General features: G+C 40.8%; 1 protein-coding gene across 4 annotated transcripts in view; it reads right to left on the bottom strand.

Annotated features, from left to right (window-relative positions):
- The window catches only part of iqsec1b (IQ motif and Sec7 domain ArfGEF 1b), a 220,962-nt gene that overhangs the window by 71,642 nt on the left and 128,847 nt on the right, over positions 1-20,473 (bottom strand). Inside the window, exon 1 of one of the 4 annotated variants that reach the window (XM_030729501.1) lies at positions 4,398-4,420. The exons of the other annotated variants lie outside the window; for them this stretch is intronic. The gene's annotated coding sequence lies outside the window, so the exon portion shown is untranslated. Of the gene's footprint in view, positions 1-4,397; positions 4,421-20,473 lie in introns of those variants that run through there. 4 annotated transcript variants of the gene reach the window in all.

Below are 20,473 nucleotides of genomic sequence, written 5' to 3'. Positions count from 1 at the left end.
ATGATTTGAAAAGCTCATATTTAATTGGAAATAATGTCAAGATAACATCAACTGTTGAAACACAGATATTTTGTTTTTTATGCTCATGTGATTTTGATGCCAGCAACTAGTTGACCTCCAGTGAACATCTCACAGTGGATGCGATTAATTAGAACATTATTGGGTATAAAAAGAGCATGGCAGACAGGCTGAGTGTTTCATAAGTAAAGGTTTGTAAAGGTTCATCACTCTGTGAGAGACTGAACACAAAGCGCTGCAAACAATTCTCAATGTCAAATTGCAAAGAATTGCGATTGCAATTTCATGATCTGTGAAATCCAGACTCTAGACAGGTTTCTGTATACAAGGGACAAGCTAAAAACAAATAGCTGTGATCTACAGGCCCTCATTTGATGCGGTATTAAAGAAGAGAAACTATTCTAGAGTGAAAATCAATGCAATGGGCTGAGGAACACTTCCAAAAACGCTTTGAGTAAGCAGAGTTTGCCACTGGATGTGACTTCAAAGTTAGTATGCAAACACAAAAAACATATAAACAAGATCAAGAAACACAGTTGAAGTGGGAAACTTCCCTGCGGTCTGAGTAATCAAGACCTCAAATTCTTGTTGGAAATCACGGACACCGAGTCCGCCAGGTTAATCAGGAGGGGGACCGTCTGGCTTGTTATCAGCATACAGCTCAAAGCGAGCATCTGTTATGGCATGACTGTGCATTAGTGCACATGGCTTGAGTGACTTTGACATCTGGGAAAGCCTCATTAATGCTGAATGATATATTCAGTTTAGGGTGGAATATATGCTGCCATCCAGATGTTGTCTTTTTCAGGAAAGGTCTTGATTTTTTTCAGCAAGATCACGATCCTGCATTTATTTCACCTGCATAGCTCAGTAGACATAGTGCTAAACTGGCCTGTCTGCAGGCTCACCTGAAAGAAAATATGACAAATGAGTCCCTGAATTGTTGAGCAGCTGAAGTCTTTATCAAATAACACCTGTTTTTGCTTTCAAAACTGCCAAAGTCTTTCTGATTGTCATTAAAAGAAGTGGTGAAGCAGCACAATGCGAAACATGTTCTTGAAAAGTGTGGCTAGCATCAAATTGAAAATGAGAAGATATTTTTCCAAAAGAAACAATTTTTTGATATGCTGTCTTTGTATTCTTTTTAGTTAGTTTTTTTTTTTTTTTTTGAGTGTGTCCCAATTGTCCTTGGAAACGTGAAACACATTTTATATAAAACAACTGACTGCACTCTGCTACTAATGTAATTTATTTTCAAAGTCATTGCATGTGTCTCTGAGTAGGAAAGAAAGCAAACAAAAAAGTAACCAACTCCCCTGATTTGAGTAAGAAGTTGGTAAGAATCCATATTTGTAAGGAGTTTGGGTGAACTCCACTGGGATCAGTTTTAGATCAACCAGAGACCTGACTAATGCCTTCAGGAAGGCTTCTGATGTCATGTGTTTAGTGAAGCCTGTTCCCTCCAGTCCACAGTGAGTGTGGAATATTAAAAAGCCATTCCTCTGTCTGTTAACTTCAGATAGAAACACTGTAATCAGATGAATCCTTGAGGAAGCCACTTTTATGTGCAATTATTCTGTTAGGAGTGGGCAGCTGTACAGCTCAGGTCACATCCACATGATGAAAAGTGGTTGAGGAGGTAGAGTGAAGGCAGTGAGTGTGAGTGATAAAGGAGGTGGGGGAAGGCTTGTATATGTGAGTGGGGGTTGGGGGTCTGGGGGTCTTCAGCGCTGATGAACTGCCATGTTTGGACAGTTTCATGTGGACCAGTGACCCACAGTAGCCAACAGGGTAGAGCTCTATTAAAGAGTTTTTCACCCCACTGCTTTATATCTAGTTCTCAGTATGGTACAATCACAAGTTCTCCTCACGCCCTATTAACACAACCACCATTACTGTCAGCCACAGCTATTGTAACACAGGTAAATCCATTAGAAAGCATTCAGTAAGGGATGAAAGATTATCAGTAGGGTCACTGATCAACTGGAATCAGGGAGAAAGACAGATGCTAAAATAAAAACAAAAACCCTTTAAACAGAAATCAGACTTTAGGTATCAGGGATATGCTGTCAGTCACTCTCAGCTCTAATGTAGGATCTCCTTAAGGCTTTTTGAGTAATGCATTGAATATTCAACACATAAGTGAAAATTCTTTAGAGCAGCAAACAAGACAGATACAGCATATTGTAGACTTTCATTTTGCACAGAATAAACAGTATTATAAGCATGCTTGTTCTTTGTATACAACCTCTTATTGACCCAAGCACAGAACTGCAGCTCATTACTGTCTGGCTCCGAAAGCAGAGCTCAGAACCCTACAGCAAATGAACATTTTCCATTTCCACCACACTCCAAAACAACACTGTTGTTGCGTTTGGCTCGTCCTCAGGCTTAATGAAATTTGTCTCCACTGGCCAATCACTGATTGGTACTTAAATGGAAAACACCAGAGCATTAAGTCGTGTCATCGGGTGTGTGTGTGTGTGTGGGGGGGGGTTGCTGTTTTATTATCATTTTTAAAAATTTATTTACGGGAATAGGTGGACTCAAAAAACATGGCCTTGCGTTGTGTAATAATTGATCCTACACTCCACATCACACCATGACTTTGCTCCCTTCCTCTGACCCCATGGCAGTAGCTCTCATTACCCCGACAAAATGAGATGAAATGGAGGCCAGGAAAAACTGATAAAATGGGTTTTTAAGCAAAGTGTGTCACTGATTTTGGCTGTATTATCCCACAGTATAAAACTCATTTTCTTTCTTGCACTAAAAAGTATTCCGTTGATGTAATAGACCATTAGTAGCCATACTAAAGGTCAACAACTCTTGATGTCTCAGCGAAGCTTTGGACAAAAAATTCATCATTGTCCAATTATTTATGTAGTTATTTTTATATTATATTTTTATTACTTGCTGTATAAGTATTCTGAACCACCCTATTACACAATATAACACATTAAGTGGTTCCCATGTTGATGTTAATATGCTATCTGCAAGTTCTTACATTCTGCTAATTTCTATGCACATAATGGAAACATGGCAAAGGGTCTTATGTCCTCAGGGTCCTACGTTTCCCATCTACTGTATGGAGCACATAAGGGGAACCTGAAAAACACATCCAGCTATGGAATAGGGTTAGGATTTAGCTTGTGTTTATCTTTCCCTCCTTCCAGTTGGAACTGACAAGCTAGCATTAGATTGTGTTAGCAACATGGGACAGACCGAACAAAGAAATAGTTCAATCAAGTCCTATGACGGCACTTCTTGTAACTGGAGATACCGCATTAAAAATCATAAATCAAGAAGTGAGATTCATGAGCAAAGTGGTATTAGGTATACTATTGCTAACTGCAAAAAAATAGCTAGCTAGCTGACAGGACAATCAGTTTTTGTAAAGTTGTTCCTAATGTAGACATTGCACTAAAATTTTAATCCAAATAATCTGAATATGTTCTATTAATTTAATATTTCATCTCTATAAATGTGGGCTACAGAAGGGGAAAAAAAGGAATTGAAAAAGCTGGAGCAGCAGAAACTGAAGTATCTCGACTGAATAAATTTAACACAACTCCCACACTTAATTGGCTGCTTTAGTTTGACCTAAATGCCCATGATTTCCAAACTGTAGCACCCCCAGGGTGTGACATGGGATTTCTGTAGCCCCATGACATCATCAGGATCAATTTCCAGCTGAGTAGCACAGCATCCCATATTGACTGTACTGCCACTGATGTGTGAAATCTGCATTAATTCTACTTTAACCAGCAGGGGTAGCAGGAATTAATAGGCGTATTTTCATACAAACAGTTCCACATTTGTTAACATACAGTAAATGCAAGTGAACACTGACACTGGCAGTATAAACAAAAGCAAGCAGGCAAGCAAACAAACAGCTGGATGCAAATACTATGGCTGCTCCAGTGCAACACTGATCCGGACAGAGGACCACAGAGCGCGTGTCTCCTCATGCTGCCGAGACAATAACTATGAGTGGGACCACACGTACAATGGACTGAATACTGCGCTGGAGCTTGTCGGAGGCAAACCACAACAATAGCTCTTTTATTTAGACCAGCTGACCTCGCTGACACGTGGCCCTTTGTCCCCATTTCATCCTCTCTCGACATAAAAAAAGCAGAGGGGGTGGAAAGTGGTAGCTGTCTGTCAGTCATGACTGGGTCAAACATGGCACTTTACATTCATGTTTATACGGGGAACTAAAAGACTATGCATATGATTACATTTCCATAAGAGGAACTGACTCAGGAAGTGACAAAGCATCATTTTATTTTAGCATTCCATAGCAGTCTTTTTTCCCCTAGTCTTGGAAAATGCAAAATTCTGAAGTCTCATAATGAACACACAAAGCATCTTACCTTTTATAGAACCCATGCAGAGGCTGCAGACAGAGGAACTGCCAGTAATCCAAACAAAAAGCTTTGAACTTCAACATTTTGTCACCCAGTTAAAAAAGCTTAGATTAAAAGTGTCATTCTGCATGGAGTCCTTAGGAATAAAAAAAAAAAAACTTGATTAAAACGAATGACTTACACTTAGAGGAACAAAGCAAATCATGCACAGTTTAGACTATATGGCAACAACACTGACACCCCCATGGTACAGTCCCATCTCAGCATCTGCCTGTGTGTATCTGGGCCACATGGAGGGGGTTGAACCTGCATCCCTCTGCTGCTGCCTTTGTTAATGCTGAACAGTCCTTGCTGTCCTGTGCTGCCTATCCAGTTATAAGCTTCTGTTGCCCTAATAGACATGTCAAGCACTAGACACCATGGCTCTATCTGGAGCTCCTGAGCAAAAGGTTTGCCCCGACAATCTTGTGTCGCATACAACCTATTCCTTCCCTCCTCCACGCTCAGCCTTTCCAAGTCAATCGATAGCTGAGAAGGTCCCTGTTTCCATCATCGCTGCTCCTCAGAGTTGAGTTACAGCTGCTCCTATTGTCTAAGCAGCCACACTGACAAGGTCTGACTCTGCTGCGCCTGGCTGGGCCAACAAAGCACACAAAGGCCTCCCTCGGTGGCCGTATCAATTAGGCTTTATCAGATGCTGCACAGCCTGCACCACCCCAGCCTGCTCAGGGACAAGCTAATCAGCAGCAGCACATGGTGCACAGAGGGGCGAGGCGAGCACCCATGAGGGCCAACCTCAAACATGCTTTGTGCACATAGAGCCTGAGCTGGTTGTCAAGACAACCCCGAAGACAGCATTTACAGAAAGTGATGAACGCTTGATGTGAACCTCTCTCGCTGACTGAAGACGAGAGGTGATTGTTCATGAGGTCTGTGATCTGAATTTTTGGTGCAGACCAAATATTTCAGGAAAATCTCATTACAAATGTGCTCTTCACATTTTAGCAATTACAAAGTGAAATCAGAAGCCTGGCTCCTGAGAACAAAACACAATCAACCAGCCAAACAAACAAACAAACAAACATGTTCCATCATCAGAAACTCCTTGTACAACTTATTAAAATGATGCCAAATAAAATGGAACAGACGAGTACAGGTGCATGAATGAATTAATGATGAATACAGAAACATGGCCCATCAATAGTTTATGATTACACGTGTTCTTCAAAGTACAAATTTACAACCTGCAACGAATCATAGTGTTCACACATCATGCTACTTTTAACCCACATGGAAAAGGAAATAAGAAAAAAACATGTTTCAACATTTCCTGGATTCTTGTCAATACATCACCAAGGAAGAAGACTTTCATATGCACAGAGCTTTATAATCAAAGAGATGTATTCATCCAGATGAATTAAGTGAACCCATTTTAATATATCCAGTGTGAAACAAGTCCTATCATAAAGCCACAATCACGCTCTGTTTAATACAGATATCACTGTTGGATGGGCGGTGTTGCTCTCTGCCATGATGATTCAGCTGTCAGTAACATCCTGACAGCCAGGTTAAAAACAATCACTGCTACAGCTTTCAGCTCCATCAGCTCACAGAGCCACAGAGCGGGCTGGGTGGGGAGCCGTACGGAGCGATACGGCAATTATTCAGCCTGGCTCGCAGCTTTGAAGTGAGAACAGACAGCATTTTGTAAAAGGCTGAGAGTCATGAAAACAGCAAAGAGAAGTTTACAGTAATGAACAGTACAGTGAGGGATGATGCTGCAAACCAAAGCTCAAAATCCAATCTTATTCTGCGCGCTATGTGGCTGAAACAGTTGTTAAAAGACCTACACTAATGTGTCAAAAGCAGTTTTTTGGTAATTAAAGACAACAGTCTACTAGAATGGGATCACTCAGTTAATGAATAGGGGCTGCTTAGCTCGACAGGGATGTTAAAGGGGCTCTGATTTCTTACATCTCTTTAATAAAGTTGAGGGATTTACAAGTGATTAAATAAGAACTTCAAAGACATCCAGGGTAGAGACAAATATGGCTTGCAGGCAGTTGCCTATGGTGGCAGCACCCCTCCTGAAATTTGACTGACCCTGTTTCTGAGAAAAAAAAATTGAGTTTTCAGTGCATCATTGTAAATATAATTTTATAATATTAATACAATAATATGCACAGAAAGCCCTTGTGGTTTTATATGAAAAATAATAAACTGTTAAATGTTGAAAAATGGATTCCCCTTAATATGCCTGCCAGTGATTTGCCTACCATCCTTCACTCCTTGATTTCATAAAGGTAAACTTAAAACTCTCCCCACAGTGGTCTCACCCACACAGCATCCATGTACTGTAGGGACCATGGGCATCCCATAGTGCGGCCCCTTTAAGTTAGCATATGCAAACCCCACAGAAGTTTTACCCCTTGTGGCCCCATGACAGCTTTAAGTGGGCAACCCACCATGGACTTGTCCACTGAAAATCTGTCATGGGGGCCCCATGTAGGCCAGCCCATGTGGGGCCCGTAGTACTTTTTCCCCTCTGGGTCCCCATGAGGGTTTTCTGTGTGCCTAGTGAAAACCCATACAGGGGCCCTGAAGGGCCAAACTGCTGTGGGCCCAAATCACAGCCTATGTGGGATACCCACACAGCCCTGCAAATTCACCCACACAGCCCCACTGTGGACCTGCACTGGCATGTTTGCTGGGATATTATTTATAATATAAACACCACACAGGGAAATGTGACTGTTATGGAGAAGCTGAAAACACAGAACAGGTTTTATTAGACTGTCAGAAAAATAAGGCTGAGAGAAGACGACTGATTCAAAACCTCAATAAAATGGAAGTTAAACTGGAACTTTTTGAAAAAAAGAACTAAAGAAATGAAAGTTATCAGGGGAAATCCCATTTCTAAGAGATTCATTCTAGGAGCTTTTTTTTTTTTTTTTTTTGGATGTGACAGTCTGGTCCATTTTGCTGTTTGCCAACCACCAATAAGTACATGACGGAGGAAGATGGAGAAGAGGAAGTTCTGAGCAGTAATACTAACTGAAAAAATGCTGTTTAATTATTGCAATTAATTTTTATTCTATTTAAGCAGCTATCACTGTTGTTCTGGCTCTGGGTTTGATAACTTTGAATTAAATACACATCCATGTATAAAAGGCTTTCAGCTAAACTACATTCAGCTCGATCGGTTAGCTTGATTTCTCCCAGAGACTGTGGTTACACAGTTACTTCATTTAAAATAAGCAGTTTAAGGTTGAAGAAATATACAGTACAAAACATGGCGGCATATTTTTCAGACAGCAAAAAATTAAGCCTAATAAAAAAGTGATTAGTAGCTCATTTCATGTCTTGCAAGGTCAAGTTGCCATGTCCACATGGTGCAATTGGTAATCTGATACTCTAACCCTAACCCCCTGACCCTAACACAGCCCTAATAGTAATCTATCCCAAATTACTGATCCTGATTTACAGTGGGCAGTCCGCTGTGGACACATGTGAGCCACAATGCATTTCACACCAGTGCCAGGGCTCGCAGCAGGCCACACTGATCAAATTTCAAGTTGGTACTGAAGCCCACAATGGGCTGTGTGGGTGTGCCCACAGTGTTCCCACACAGGCCCCAGGGGACACGTTTGTTGGATGTGTCTAATTCACCAATTAACCCGCCCTGCATGTTTTTTGGACTGTGGGAGGAAGCCAGAGTACCTGTAGAAACCCACGCAGGTACAGGGAGACTACCTTTTTACTTTTTATAATTCGTTATTAAATGTGCTTGTATTATTGCAATCCTAATGGCTTGCAAATTGAATGCTGTATAAGAGCTGAAAAGGACCAGGCAATCTGTAACTGTGCTAATAAAGCCTTCACCCTGCAAATCTCTTGGTAGCCTAGTATCTCTAGCTGAAAATGTACTTTTGTGGTATTGTGCATTTCCAATGGCTTTCTTGTGATTACAGATGTTATATTTTCTTTTTTTCCCTCAAAAGCTTTTGTCATCAATTTCAGGATAGTGTTTAGAGACCGAGAACATCCTCCAAAATGACACAGAACACCTTCATCTGTCAGAAGGGGTTACAGCCAGCCTGTATGTTGAAGGTCTCACACAAAAATCATAGATTTGCCAATAGTCAAATACTCTAAAAGCCTGCACCTGCATTTACCTTCACTGTAGTGCACTAGCATGTTGTCCTGATCTTTCAGATAACAGTGTCAAAAGAGGAGGTCATATGGGCTGCTTTCATAGAGTTCAGAAAGCTATGTATTTCAGAGCCACAGAACACATTTTAAGCTATTGGGTGACTCACAGTTTGAGCGGCTCTCCAGTTTGGATGGACATTAAATCCTCAGTGGCCTATACATGATTAACTCCATTAAAAGTACGTTTTTAACCCCCCCCCCTTGTAGCTTCTTCTTTGTGGCAGTACCAGCCAAGGCTTATGGGTATTGTAGTATTAAGATCTCATAGACATGACTTTGGCAAAATGCTGAGCCTCACTTAAAAAATGAATCCTCAGAAGTCTATAGTCAGGCTGTAATGTTGCAAATGTGTTATATGAAATGCTTGTTAGAATTCAGAAACTAACAACGTTGCAGGTAATGTCTTTATTTTATTCAGTGCCACAAGAGGTCAGGTTATGGACTGGGCCACACATGTTCTCTCAGCTTATTAAGAACCAGTGTAAACACTTTCCTGTGTCTCATTAACAGTGTAAGGAGGGGGTGGGGTGGGGGGGGGTAGGTGGCAGCACATTGTTGAGCAGACTGTGTGGTGCAGTCAGATGGGAGCCCATCTATCATGTGATTCTCTAGAGCCTGAGGTGTGCGAGCAGACAAAGTGAGATGTCACAATGCCTATTCACCTCTCACAGGGCGAAGACAGAAGAAATCCCCCACCAGGGTTCATAATTATTCTTACTTAGTATTGCTACATTCCTGTAGTTTCAGCCCTAAAAATACTGACTTTTTAACTGATGTATTTTGATATGTCATGCTAACATCAAAAGACTGACAAGTTCTATCAGTGACTACATTAAAGTAGTAAAGTACAGAAAGTAGATTCTGCTGCATTGGCTTAACTGTGTGCAGCTCTTCATGCACTCAGCAGTAAGCTGGAGTAAAATGAGCTGGAGGAAAGCATTATGGTAATAACTGCAGATTCCATTTGGCACCTGGGGAAGGACAAGCCCTTCTCTCCAGCTGAGCTATGCTTTAATTCACACGCTTTAGCTGTCTGGGAATCAACATACCCAATGCTACAACACCAGGAGTACCTCCAGCAGATGATAGACTGACAACAAGCGATATTCATTGTGTTATGTACATTAAGATGCCCACAAAACACAAAAAATTTTATGGAAAGCACACAAGAAAATGCAAGGTGGCTAATGTCACATTGGCTATAAAAAAATTCTGGTAGTTGTCCACCCAAATCATCTTGTGAAAATTAAGTGTATTATGATTAATTTGGTTTTAGAGTTTTTGGAACTACATACTCCACCAAGAACCATTTCATTTTAAAAGCATCCTCGAGCTTTACATCTTCTCTGTATGTGCAGTCTACATGGTACATGATACCCGATCATTGCCTAGCTACTTCATAGTGAAGTCATTCAGTAGTTTCTCTCTTTAGCACACTATTTACTTGGAACAATAAATAAACAACCAAACATGTTACCAGAATCCTTAGATGAGAAAACTCTTGCTTCCTTTGCCAAGTTTCTAAAGATAGATGGTTGTCATACAGTATATGATACTGACATTGGACAGATCTGCAGAGATTACGTTCAATACCAGGATTTCCTGAACAGTGTTTTCAATATTATCCCCTTCACATTTTATGTCCACATGTCCATAATGTAGTGGTTTACACTTTTGCCTAACAAGTGAAAGATCCCTGGTTTGATTCTGGGAGGAGACACAAATCCAGAGAAGGGAAAAATCAAACATATCTGCTGTGATGACCCCTTGTGAATAAGAGGGCAGCTGAAAGTAGCCTCTTCATTTCATGTTCACAACCAAAACAACCCCATGGCCACCTCTGAGGAAAGATTGTGACGTGTTATCCCCATTATTGAAAATATTCCCTCTTTGTGACAAAAGGCTTTTCATCCCCCCCTTAAGAGGGGCTGTTTGGAACAGATATACCCACGTCTGGATTCTGATGTATTCATACAACTGTGTGAACTATTTTAAAGCATCCCCAAAGACACAAACAAAGATACATGAAGTCATATGCAGAGCCTAACTGCCACCTTTTACGTTGTCACAGTAATACTACTTCCTGAATTGCTATTGAAGATTGGATAAACCTTCAACACAAGTTCCAAACTGAAGGCAGAAATCCCGTCACCTCTTGTAGCACTGCACATAGAGCAGTGCAAATCTGCTTGCTGGTCAACCTGTTCTACCAAGCTGTTTATCCTCTGCTGGGGGGGGGGGGGTTCATCCTCTAGGTGCCATCTTTTCTTATGAACAAAAGTACTCACTATGGCATTTTTATTTCAAACTGCAATCCCCGCTGGATTAAATGTGAACAAAACTCTGGCATTAGCTGAAACTGGTAACCACATGATGCCTACAGAAAAACTCAACAGAAAGGAGCGAGACATTCTACTCAGCCCCTGTCTGTCCAATGCAAAGCTCGTTAAGCTGCTGCTTGATGAGTGCTCTGAGATCTCCCCCAAGAAATATTACTATTGAGAAGCTGTCAATATTAGACAGAGGCTTATGTTATGAAGAAAGGCAAATTCTGAAAGCTGGAAGTCTTTGACCATAAAAATGTAATTGTTCTGGGACACCCCCCCCCCCCCCCCCCCCACACACACACACACACACAAAAGAAACAAAACAAAAAGACAAAACCAAAAAACCCACAATGTTATTCTTCCCATTTGTCATGCATTTACAGTACATACACAGTTTGTTGAATGTGTTTCCTTGGCACTCCAGCAGGAGCTGGTTATTGGAAAAATACAGTGATTTTTATTTCTTTAAAAAAAAACAAAAAAAAAACAGCTGAGGCAACAGCCCTCTCCCTGCAGCTGTCACACTGCTCTGCTCACTCATTTGGCAGAACAGATCCCATTATCTTGTTTATCCTCATGGAAATTTAACGCTTTATCACGTGGCGTACATTTTCTCATCAAATTCAGGTCTGAGACAGCCAGTGAGAAGTGCTGTGGGTGAGTTTAGAGGGAACCAGGAATTTGCATGATACGATCAAAATAAGAGTTTGAAGCCTTGTTCCTCTCGCATGAGGAGGAAAAGCTTTATTGACATGACCGAGAAAGTGAGAAAGCGTGAGAGTGAGAACGACACATTTGTGCCATTATCTCAGGGCAGCACCTCAACCCTGACCTGCTCTCCACAGAGTTCATTAAAGAAGTCATTTGCTGGCCTTATATCGTTCGGATACGAGGTTTGTTCCCCGTTTGCCTGCCGTGCCTGGACGCTGGGATAATTCCTCATTAAGAACACACAGCTCTCTCTACAGAGTGATAAACAGTCGACGCTGGCATTATCATCACCTCTACGGTCTGTTGCCAACAAAGATGGCCCACGGCATCCCTGCTTGGCCATAACAGCTCCCCGAGCCCATCGGTCCCAGGGGACCGCTGCCTGTGTAATTGCAGCTATTGTGAAGCCAGCTGAGGTCTGAGGAGTGATGAGCTGAAAGATGGTCCTGTACATCACCTTCACACGTGCTGCTCACTCGACACTGACTGATAACTATTTGCCTCAGCTTTAGCTCAGGCTCTGCCCACAGGATAGAGTTCTTTTCTTCATGACTAAGACTAGCACTAGGACTGATGACAAAAGCTCTTAAGAAAGCCCTGGATGCCACTCTTTCTTTAGGAAGGCTTGAGATCCTGATACAAGGAGGTATCCGTTATTTTTCATGCAGTGAAAAAAGCAAAATTCAGGACCAGCTGTCCGAGCCTCCAGACTAAAACTTCTCTTGAACAGAAAACGTTTCAGTCCTATTTATCTGAGAAAGACAAAAGACTGTTGGTCAAAATTTAAAGCTAATATTACCTCTCACATCTTTTTCACATACTTCATGAATTTGCAGTGCCTATAGAAAGAGCTTCACCTGTGTGTGACTTTTGGGCTTTTTATTGCTTTTATCATTGATGGGCAGGTAAAAAATTATGAGGCTATATCAGATAAAAGCCACAGCTAGCCATCATGTATGAACTGAAAGCTACAGATTTAGCTTTAGCTAGCTCAGGTAACCCCTGTAGCTATCATTTTCACTTGATGCTCTTTGACTTTGCAAGCTCAAATGAAAAGGCTGACATCAGATGACCTGTCAAGTTATTTCACCCCATTTCCATCTTAACCCCAGGTGTGGACCACTTCATGTCCACTCTGATTATGGGAAAGAAGTTGTTTAAAAAAAAAAAAAAAAAATCCACTTGATTCTAATGTCGTTTTAAGTCTGGCAATAGTGAAATTCTTACTGCTGAAAGAAATGTGGATTTTTCAAATAATATTTCAATACAGTAAAATTTGGAATTCACAGCTCATTATTATATTGATTATATATTATGTATTTTATTACATATTTTGCTTTTATTCATTATTGGTAATATATTTCCCAAAGAGCAAGCTTAGAAAGTTGCAGCAGCTGCAACATCAGCGTCATTTTGACAATAAAATACTTTCAAGCCTAAATAAATGAAATCTTGAATGTATGAAGTGTAATTAAAAGTACAGGGACTGTCATAATCATGATTTCTACGAGGTATAAATAATAAACTAAAGTGAAGCAGAGTTTTTTAAATTTATTTATTTTTAGATACTGCAGAAGATTACCCTAAGGCAGAGTGCACTATCTGCATTTTTTAGTTATTGTGTGGCAATTTATTTTTTTGGGTAAAGAAAAAAAGAAGAAATCCCACAGAGCAGAGAGCACGGCAAATGGCTATGAGCAATATCAAATGCTGGAAGCCTGACAAAGATTCTCCGTGCGACATTGTGAAGTCAGTGTACAGTTTTCCTGGTGTGTGGCACCCCTGAGCAGCTCAGTTACTGTTCCAGTAGATACATAATACTCAAATGATGTTTGCATAGTGGTGCTTCAGAATATCAGGAGCTATTAATTAGGAAAATACACTTTGTGAAATTGAAAGGTCACAGAACAATCGTGGACCTGACACCAGTGTGCTGAGTAGTTCATATCTTCAGTGAGTGAAATATGTCAGTACCAATGTTTTTCTCTAAGATTATGTTACAGGAAAGTAAACAAAACTGTGAATTGCTGCTGTAGACTACTTTGTCATTTAAAGTAATATAAATGTATGCAAATGATTTGCTGTCATTTCCTTGAGTCCAAGACACTTTGAAACCTCATCCAAACCCTAACCCTGGCCCCTCCAACCAAGAGACCAACACCTAAAAAACAGTGCCTAATTAGATGCAGTGAAGAAGATGGAACTAGAGGTTGTGCACACGTGTTTGAATGTTTCACTTCTGAACCTTTTCCCCAGAAACAGGTTGCAGTTACTGAAAACTAAGAGCAGACGTTTTGAAAAAGTAGAAAAAAAAAAAAGATGTAAATAATGAAAATACACCTGAATAGAACAGAGGCTGTGTTAATTAGATCAGAAGCACGTGGGCTCCTGTTACTGAAAGTCAAAATGTCTGTTGATAAAAGCCTTTTCAAATTAGCTTCTTATCACTGGCGCATCTTTTGTATTCAACATCAATATATTTATCAAAAGACTGAAAGTCTGAGAACTAAAAGCTAAATTAATTTACTAAAGAGCAGTTGCCTGATTTTGATTGGGTATGTTTCTAAAACTGCATTGGCCAAATAAGGTATAATTAAAACATACAGGGTCAGTTTGCCCGAATTAAATGATCAGACTGTTAGCCTGTCTTCACTCCCAGCTTTCCACCACAAGTAATACAAAAATACAAGCTGTACTACTTCTTTGATGAACGGGAATTTGACTGAATGAATTCCCCAAGAGCTTCAGGGGCAAGTTAACTAATCTCACTTTCACTAATTTGTTCAGGCCATGTCAACATGGCCATGTTGATTAGTCAACTGTGTCCTGAGGTTTGCTACCTTTTATGCCTTTGGGTATCCAACTTTGGGATTACATGACTTTGGTTTAACACCACAAATAAATATACTGGGAAGACGCAACCTTTTAAAATCTTACTCTGTGCTCCTCAAGACTCTCTTTTAATCAGTAAGCGGAGCAGATAACACCGTTAATGCCTGAGGCAGTCCTCAGTCAGCATTACGGAGCATCTGTGGCTCTCTCCCAGACGCTGCTTATCTCCATCGACCGCTACAGCCCCCCAGTCCTCTGGACTGAGGATTAATGTGCTCTCAGGAGAACATTAACAAAGCCTTAGAGCTGTGCTCCATCTAGTGGATTCCTGCCCTAAAGACTAACACTGGTGAGTAAACATCAGCAGAGGTGTGCTAACACTTGCCAGTATGTTTCACCTCACATGAGCTCACTGAGATGTGGTTGCTAAAAATCAGTGACAGACTGTTTCTTCACAAGAATGCTCCTTGCCTTAATGATGGCATTAACTCATACAGTAACTATACTGTTATTAAGAGTAACCGATACAATAGCAGTACAATCAACTGATACAGGGTTGTTACAAATATAGGGTTATTGTATTTATTGCGGTTAGACTTTTGCATAATATAGCCCTTGTTTTAATTTCTATTAATTAAAATTGTTTATATATGTTTTTGTAAAGAAGTGCAGGAGTTTGCAGTGTCACCTCACAGCAAAAAGGTCCTGGGCTCAAATCTGCCAGCTGCTTTTCTCTGTGCAGTTTGCATTTTCTCTCTCTTCTCTACGCACTCCAGCTTCCTCCCGCAGTCCAAAGACATGCGTGTTGGGTTAATAGGTGATTCTAAACAGGTGTGAATGTGAGCATGAATAGTTGTTAGCCCTGGGTGTACCTTGCCTCTCGCCCTATGACAGCTGGGAAATGCTTCATCCTCTTGAAACCCTGAATTAGATAAGCTGTTAAGAAAGTGTGGATTTTGGTCCTCAAACTGTGGATTTTGCATGGAACTTTCAAAATTTTATGGCACATGGAGAAGTTTCAGGATTGCAATCAAGTTACACAAAACAAACAAAAAACAAAATAGTGTCTTTTGGGAGAGCAAGCACAAACTCCCTGTGGTTTTCAAAAAAATTGTTTTTGAGTCTAAAAGTAAACAGAAATTAGACACCTTGTTGAGCCATTTGCTCACTGCATTAGGGATCTCCATCAGGGGATATTTGCCGCCTGACCTAATCACCCTGCATAACCATCCATGCACAACAGTTTGTTTACATGTGACATTCTGGAGAATTAACAGCTGAATGTAATGGTGGATTACCCTGTGGACCATTATGAGGCCGGTCACAGGTTATTTCAGTTTAATGGATGACTGTATTTATTTGGAGACAGAGGCAAGAAGACAGCAGGATGCCCTGAAAGACAGTGGAGCTCAGTAAAGTGAACATTTCACTGGTCTATTTCATCTACAAGGATGTAAGCAAAAACTGGGGCTATAACACTGGATTCTAACAACACTTGGTGTTGACTCTCTCTGCGTTATCATATCACTTCCTGTTCCTGTTGCAACACATAGTGGTATTTTCTGTAGCTTAATTTGTGCAGTTCAATTAATTACAAACTTTTACATAATGACTTGTTTCATATTGTGACCTACAAGTGCTTTAACAGAGCGCATTCTCTCTCTGAAAATTATAGTGTTCACCTATTGTGTCCTTTGCGATTCACTAGCTTAGCAGCATGGCCTGCAGTTCTCCAGCTGACTCATCAGCACTTTCCTGCTCAGTGTGTCAAATGTTTAGTTATTCCTCAGCCTCTGTCAGTGCTGATGGTACTTGTAATAAATGAAACTCGTTTATAGCTTTGGAGGCCAGATTAAGTAAATTAGAGACCTGGCTCCACACTGTTGAAAACAATCCTATAGCTAGCTAGGCTCCAGCAGTTGGTGCAAGTAAAAGTAGCTTAGCCCCGCTTAGCTGTACCCCCCCCCCCCCCCAGCAGGTCCTCCTGAGCAGCCGGGAAATTAGGCCTGCTGGGTGACTGTGAGGATGAAGCATAGTCCAAAATAGAAGCCCCTGGTACACCACCAACCAGCTGAGGAAAAATCTCTGGTTTTTGGCGACTCTATTCTTGTGTGAAGCTATGAGGGAAAATCCAGGGGCCAAAGCAGGTGATGCTGAGGCAAATTTGAAAATGGTGGTTAAGATTAAGTGTAGCTTTGGGAAGATTGTAATTCATGTTGGCATTAATGACACCTGGTTGTGTCAACTACAGGTCACAACAATTAATATTGAAATGCTGCATAACTTTGCCAAAAAAAAAAAAATGTTGGACTGCAGTTTTCTCTGGTCCCCTCCCCAATCTTACCAGCGATGGTATGTAGAGTGACATGCCATCCTTCAACCCCTGGCTGTCTAGCTGGTGTCTAGAAAACTATACAGGCTTTATAGTTAATTGCAATGGCAATGTTGCCTTATGGCAAGAAGTTTCCGTTTTTGGGCTGAGTGGGACTTTCCTGTGTGGTCTTCCTGTGAGTTCCCTCACACTTGCAGAGAATTAAGTTCTGAATGTGGCTAAGGGGTGTTGGTATGCTGAAATGCCTTTTTCTCTTTTCCTTAAGGAGAGGAACTGTTAATTAAGGTCTTTCCTTGTCATGTTCTCTCACTGTTTGACAACTGTGCAAACAGACTTGGGGTTCCCTTTGAAAGGAGTTTTTTTTTTTTTTTTAAAGGGAACATGAGTGCCTAAAAAAGTACTGAAAGTAAATTAACAATTCATTCATAACTTTATGTCTCATAAAATCCCATGGTACACCTGGACTTGTCTAAAGGCATTCCAGGTGTCTCAGCATGCCATTTGGGAACCACTGCTATGGCTCATATCAGGCTGCAGATCGCATCATTTTTATCAATTTGGATGAAAATGAGCTATGAAATTGTGTTCCTAGCAGAGATAAAATAACCATCTGGCATGACTCCCTGCATTTTTGTCGCCTCGGGCAGGTAGAACTGGAGCCTCAGTGGTCTTTGAAGTACTTGTGTGCGGCAAGTGTGTCAGTGCATTCCCACAAACAAGATGAAAGGTGAAGCAAAATGTCAGCAGAGCCACAGTATTCACACTGGCATCAGTTTACTATTGTACTGTACTTGGGACAGCCTTAAAGGAGTGACAATTGAGATAATAACAACTTATGTATTAGGTCAGGTTCATTGCAGAAGGAGCCATGCTCAGAGAAGACTTCTTTTTACAACACAGATGTGCTTGAAATGGTGTAAAATACAATGTACACTTTGGGATTACTACGTTTTTTGGATTCCCCACAATAACCTCTGATTGTCTAGATGACTGTTTTTCTTGTGCCAAGGTAGTGTTGGCATTCAGCAAACAGTTACAGTTATTTTACTAATCTATATTATGCCAAGAACCACTCAACTAAGCGAAGAGAAACGACAGTCCATCAATCCAGTCCAAAAAATTTCAAGTTCCTTCAATTTCAGTTTCAGAAACCACCAAATGCTTTGATGGCTTTAGAATGAGCCTCAAAGACAGCTGCTTATCTAGAGCGTGTTTCCTTACTTGAAAAGTAGCAGTAGTCAGGGAGACATTAAGAATGGGACAGTCACTCCTGTTGTAACACAATATCAGTACCCAGTGATATTACATACGAATGTATCTGTTTAGAGAAAACACTACTGGGGGAGACCAAGAAGAAGAGGAGTACTTGGACCAAGTAACAAAATGAATTAGGTCTAATTGGATCTGTGGGAAAATGGACTCTATAAGAAGAATGGGAGGCAAAGCCTTCAGCTATGAGGCCCTGCTCCTGTGGAACTAGCTTCTAGTTTGGGGTTGAGAGACATCCTCTACTTTAAGGATTAGGCTCCAACTGGTCACAGCAGATGGCTGCTCCTCCTTAAATCCGGTTCTGCCGGAGGTCTCTTTTAAAAAGGAAGTTCCTCCTCCCCACCATTGCAAAAACGATTGCTCATAGGGGACTGTCTTATCATTGGGGTTCTTTCTCTAATATTGCATGTCTCTAGCTTGCAATAAAAGCTGTAAACTGGTGCTACTCAATTATGAGAAGTGTGCTTCTCACTGTGAAACATGGAAGAAGAGCTGTGATATGAGTGTTGCCAGTGATACTATTGGAGATTCAGTCAGCATTAAAAACACAGGAAGTAGAAAGTTTACTAACCCAAAGGACGGTGGTTTGATCCCTGTTCATCCAGTTTGCATGCCAAAGTGCCCTTGGGTAAGGTGTGTGTGTGTGTGTGATAGGTAAAAAGCACTGAAAGGCATAGAATAAGTGTTGTATGAATGTTCATGTGAATGGGTACAGTAAATGTGGCACTTTGAGTACTCAGTAAGAGTAAAAAAAAAAAAAAAAGCACTATATAAATAATAGTTCATTTAACTAGCATGACTACCACAGCATCCTGCAGCGATGCACCCATCCCCTCTAGTCTGTGCTTAGCAGAACCATTACATGTTTACAGCAGCAGCATTTTTTTCACTCACACATTTGTGTATACCGCATAAACAAATGTGAACATTGCAACTTGGTACTTAAGTAGAAACAGGACCAGAAAATATTGTAAATTAGTGTGATTCTATCAAATTTCCACGTTTCCACACCCTACAGGGATTGTGTGGTGTCATGGTCCTGGATTGTATTTGGACAAGACCCACAGAAAACTTGCCCTACAGCTAGTGAGCAGCTTTTCCATATTCATCAGTATATGCAAGGGTTTGATAGCACCCAAGTTCCTGTGTCAAAATATTTGCGTGCACAAGTGTGAGTCTCATTTTTTACGCTGACAAAATCAATTTACTTCTGTGAGATTTTTGAAATGGATAAGGACTGGAATTGGTTTGAAACTCCTAAATATCACAGTTGCTCAGCAGGCAGAATCACAAATTGTGAAGATGAGCATGAAGTCCTCTAAACATATTTCCTGTTACTTTAGTCATTTTTGGACGCTTTCATTAGTTAAGAAATCAAGATCCTTAATTCTGCATATGAGCAGTGATACAGACATAAGCCTGTTGTCTAATGTTAGGCTCTATATGAGGAAAACTTTAAAGTGACGCACTAACCATTTTTCAAATCTAAATTGGTGGATTAGTTGTTCATTTAAAAAGGGAAATGATGGGAAAACTGATGGGCAGAACACTGATGTTGTAAAAGACTTCCTGATTAACAGATGGCAGCTGTCTGCCATAACAGCTCAGCAATAGATGTTATTTGGCACAGTTATGTTATGTGATCATTTATATCTGCAAGCCAGTGGTCACAAGCATTTTTGCATTGATTTGAAAGGGGGTTATAGAGAGGTGCAAAAAGGTAGAAAGAATCATTTTATCATGACCTGGTGATAGGAGGAAGCGAGGAGGTAAGATGTAGTAGAGCTACAAAGTCTGCTTAAAGGATTTGTGAATCCAGCAGTCTTGAAAGTTTAGTGCAAGTCAACATAGATCACACAGGTCAAAGAAACTTGGCTAGGAGAACAACGTTGGTATATATAGACTGTATGATGATGATACTCAATAGGCATCAAGAAATGCTTCTTGGCGCCATTTTTCTCCATTGTATACGAGCTGTAGCTCTGGAGGTAGAGCAGGTCACCAGGTCATCGGAAGGTTGGCGGTTTGATTCCTGGCTGCTCCGGGCTGCAAGACAAAGTATCCTTGGGCAAGATACCGAACCCCAAGTTGCTCTCGGACGCAAGCGTTGGAGTATGAATGTGAAAGACAATAAAAGCACTTAGCTTAGTTACACATGGAAGTGCTTGTGTGAATGGGTGAATGTAAACGTGTTATATAAGCGCTTTGAGTGCTCAGATAGAGCAGAAAAGTGCTATACAAGAACTAGTCCATTTACTATTGGCATGGCCATTGTAACAGCTGGAGGACACATCCTAGAAACAAGCTTCTGCTGCAACACCTTGACTACAGTTTCTTCTATTTAGGACTCGGAGATATATTGTTTTGTACTTCTTAATTCTTCCCACAGTCCAAAGACA

Source organism: Archocentrus centrarchus, chromosome 5 (genome assembly GCF_007364275.1).
Source record: "Archocentrus centrarchus isolate MPI-CPG fArcCen1 chromosome 5, fArcCen1, whole genome shotgun sequence".
In the NCBI taxonomy this organism is placed as follows: domain Eukaryota; kingdom Metazoa; phylum Chordata; class Actinopteri; order Cichliformes; family Cichlidae; genus Archocentrus; species Archocentrus centrarchus.
The sequence above is the reverse complement of the archived record's forward strand: the minus strand, read 5'-3'. Positions and strand labels throughout refer to the sequence as shown.